The sequence below is a fragment of the Canis lupus genome, chromosome 6, assembly GCF_003254725.2.
Source record: "Canis lupus dingo isolate Sandy chromosome 6, ASM325472v2, whole genome shotgun sequence".
NCBI classification, from domain to species: Eukaryota; Metazoa; Chordata; class Mammalia; order Carnivora; family Canidae; genus Canis; species Canis lupus.
In genome coordinates, this window is record NC_064248.1 from 41,093,316 (window position 1) to 41,097,317 (window position 4,002).

Consider the following 4,002-nt stretch of genomic DNA (forward strand, 5'->3'; position numbering starts at 1 on the left):
TGTAACCTGTTTTTTGTGTGTGGAATATTTTTCTATCAACTCTTCATCCTTGGGGCACTGAAATTTCATAAGGATGCGTCTTGGTGCAGCCTTTTAAAAGGGTTGTTTTGGGAGAAACACTTTTTGGACTTAATTTAGATACCTTTGTACTTTGATTTTCCAAAATATCATCAAATTATTTCTCTGTTTTATTTGTTTTCTCTGTTCCATATTTCTACAACCTCTATTAGTTTGCTATCAGGGGTAGAATCCTCCCATTTCTTTATCTTTTCCATATTATTATTCATATCTTTGTGTTCTACTTTCAGTGGGATTTCTCCAACTTAATTTTCCAATTCTTTTGAATTTTCAATTTTAGTTATATTGCTAATTTGCAAGAGCTTTTTCTTATTTTCTTATTGCTCCTTTTTTACAGCATCCTTGTTTCTTTGAGTATGCTAATTATTGCTTTCTTTAAAATTAGTTTTCTTCTCCTAGTTTTTTCTTTTCTCTCTGCTTTTTGTGTTGTAGGCCTTTCTCGAAATTCTAGACCGTTTTCCTTCTGTTCATTTTTTTTTAATTTTTATTTATTCATGATAGGCACACAGTGAGAGAGAGAGAGGCAGAGACACAGGCAGAGGGAGAAGCAGGCTCCATGCACCGGGAGCCTGACGTGGGATTCGATCCTGGATCTCCAGGATCGCGCCCTGGGCCAAAGGCAGGCGCCAAACCGCTGCGCCACCCAGGGATCCCTCTGTTCATTTTTAAAAAAGATTTATTTATTTATTTGAAAGAGAGAGCAGGGGGAGGGGCAGGGGGAGAGGATGAATCTCAAGTAGACTCCCCTCTGGGCACAGAGTCCAAAGTGGGGCTCAATCTCACAACCCTGAGATTATGACCTGAGCCAAAATCATGAGTTGGACACTTAATAGACTGAGCCACCCAGGCACCCCTATCTTCCGTTCATTTTTTTTTTTTTTTAGGATTTTACTTATTTACTTAAGAGAGAGTGGGAGAGGGAGAGGGAGAGAGATCGCACGTGCACAGGGAGGGAGAGGGAGAAGCAGACTCCCTGCTGAGCAGATAACCCAATGCAAGGCTTGATCCCAGGACCCTGGGGCAAACGCTTAACCCATTGAATCGCCAAGGTTCTCTCATTCTATTCACTTTTAAGACTGAAATATTTGGAAGACTGATTGGAAGTCTGTGATTGGGCAATGTGATGACTACTGGAGTTCAATATATGTACTGGATGTTTTTTACCTTGGGGAAATATATGTGTGTGTATGTTTGTTCCCCTGTCTCCTCTGATTGGGCCATTGAGATTTTCTAGAGAAGGACAATCCATAAGGGTATAAGTGTGGCAGCTAGTGTTCTGGGTTAAGGGGAGGGGACTGAGCACCTTACTATTCAGGATGCCGCCTTTCCTGTATTTCTTGTCTTCTCAGAGGCCACCTCACCCAAGACAAGCCTGGGTGTCTCTGAATTCAAAAGCCCTCTGGTTCAATTGCTCTCAAAAACAAATCTCTTCTCTCCCACCGAAGTTAGAGAGTGGTAGTCACCTGGCTAGGCAGGGTTGGGTTATAGAAATCTAATTGATCCTTTTATAGACTTTCTACATATTCCCCTGTTCAATTGTAGCACACTTTCACCTTCCTTGCACCTGGTACCCCTGGGATTTTCATCTCTTCTGGGTTCTTCAGAGAGAATAGAATTGCTTCTCACTAATGTACCTCTATCCACAGACACTTAGGTTTATTTGTTTTAAGCTTTCTCTGCTCTGCTAAATCAATTCCCAACATCCCACATAGTCTTTGTCTAGTTTATATATTCTGGTTTGGGATTATATATGTTTTCCTAGTTTCACCAGTGATGGAACGCATATTTTATTCTAGTCCTTCTTGGTACTTCAGTGGTTTTTCTAAAGAAAGTAAACAGAAATGTCTATTTGAAACCAGAAGATTCTGCCATTTCCTGTGTCAGGTTGCATGGAGTTAGCTCCTGGGCCTCTGACACCCCAAAATTGAAAGCTTCTTCATGTCCTGGCAGCTGTACCTGGCAGCCATCACCATGCCACAAAATGAATATTGTGAACTATACCATAAATGCTATGGATGATGTTTGGATTACTATGAGAAAAAGGTAAAGAAAGAAGGTCAGAGAGGCTCATGAATGTTCAAAGAAGGCCAAAAAAATGGTCAAAGAGCTAAGCTCTGCCATAAACAGCACCATGCTGAGAAAACACAAATGAAAAAAGATGATCAAGATGCATGAAGAGAGGCACCTCAAACAAAAGAATGATGAAAAGACTCCACAAGGAGCAGTACCTGCCTATCTACTGGAGAGAGAGGGATAGTCCACGCTAACGTGATTTCCAATATGATTAACAAAAATGAAAAGAGATAGTGGGAAAATGGGAAGTCCTCCTGTCAAGAGTTCATGCCCAGGGAGACAGAGAAATGTGAAAAATTATTTGAACAGAAAGACAAAGAAGAAAGCATGGAAGAGGGAGGTTACTAAGTCAGCTTTATTGGAAACGGCTTAACTAAAAAACTACCTAAATACAAAAGATTCATTAGGCCAGTGGACTTAGTGTCAAAAAGGGCCTACAACACATCCGGAACTGGAAGCCACCTTTGCCTGCCAATACTTGGTGTAAAGAAGAATTCTTCATTCCCATTATACTATGTACCGTTTTGGGTGTTATTACTAAAGATCTGGTTATCTGAGTGAATGTGAGTGAGCTGGGTGATGTGACACAAGGAGGCAAGATTACTTAGGGAAAATATGCCCAGGTCACCAACAGTCCTGAAAAATGAAGTCTTACTGTTTGACAGAAGTTTCATACAAGGAAACTTTGTATGAAATTGTATGATTATTGGAGACTACACACCAATCAGGAAAACTGCCATTATTGTGATGTTTCTGAATACTACCCAGCAGTTTTATGTGTCTGCAATCATTGAGAGAACTATTTATTCTATTTGAAAAAGCAAAACAAAACAACCCCCCCCAAAAAAAACATTAAATAGACAAATTTTACAAACAAAAACAAAAACAAAAAAAGGAGATCTTCATCCCTTCCTTGCCCCTTCCACTTCCACTGCTTAATTCACATCCTCATGGATTCTCACCTGTACCTTTTAAATATCCTCTAGCTGCTTTCCTGGTCTCCAGTTTCTTTCCCCCCTAATTCATCCTTCACAGATAATCTGATCTGATCGCATCTCTCCCCAACTCAAGAACATTTTATGGCTACTCACAACAGACAGAACTGTGTCCTTCCCAGTTAGGTTTCAATCATCCTTTCTAGTCTTTCATTTACCCCTAGACTCATAAACTTTATTTTCCAACAAGCATCTATTGAAAAGTTACCATATGCCAGGTCCATACTAGGCATTTGTGAATACAAAGATATAAATACAATTCGTGCACTCAGAAACATCAGAGTCACAGACAAGTAAAGGCTGTTTCCCATCCTTATATCTATTAAAATTCTGCCCATTCAAAGTCTACCTCAAGCAACAAACTTCCTTTATCTTCATTTTGAAATTAATCTCTTCTACCCCCAGGCTCCCCTGTGCATTTCCTCTGTACTGCAACTTGAACACTGAATCCAGATTACCTTAAATATGCCTGTAGATGTGTCCTGTGTCCCTCACCTGATGTAGAACTCCTTAGTAGGGACAACAGAGATCTCTGTTACATTAGGAAAGTGTTTTGCATAAAGCAGGAATTCAGTAAAAATGTTTTGAAAACATCAAGTTTTTCTGTTACTGAATTCAAAGAAGAAATGTTCAGTGACATTTATATAGGGACACTGAATTGCTTTATTTATTCTTTTGACATCCAAACACGCATTAACCTGCTGTGGACCAGGCCCTGTGCCGTACAATGTGGTAACAGAGATGAAAAAGGCACAGCTGTGTCCTGAATAGGCTCACAGTCCAGTGAGGAGACAGTAGTGCAAACAATTGCAAAACATAAGACAGAGCTATAAGAGAGGCGGAGCAGGACAGAAAG

General features: G+C 40.1%; 1 pseudogene; it reads left to right on the top strand.

Moving 5' to 3' along the window:
* Positions 1 to 2,049: 2,049 nt before the first annotated feature.
* Positions 2,050 to 2,844, top strand: LOC112679152 (ribosome biogenesis protein NSA2 homolog; annotated as a pseudogene).
* Positions 2,845 to 4,002: the final 1,158 nt, after the last annotated feature.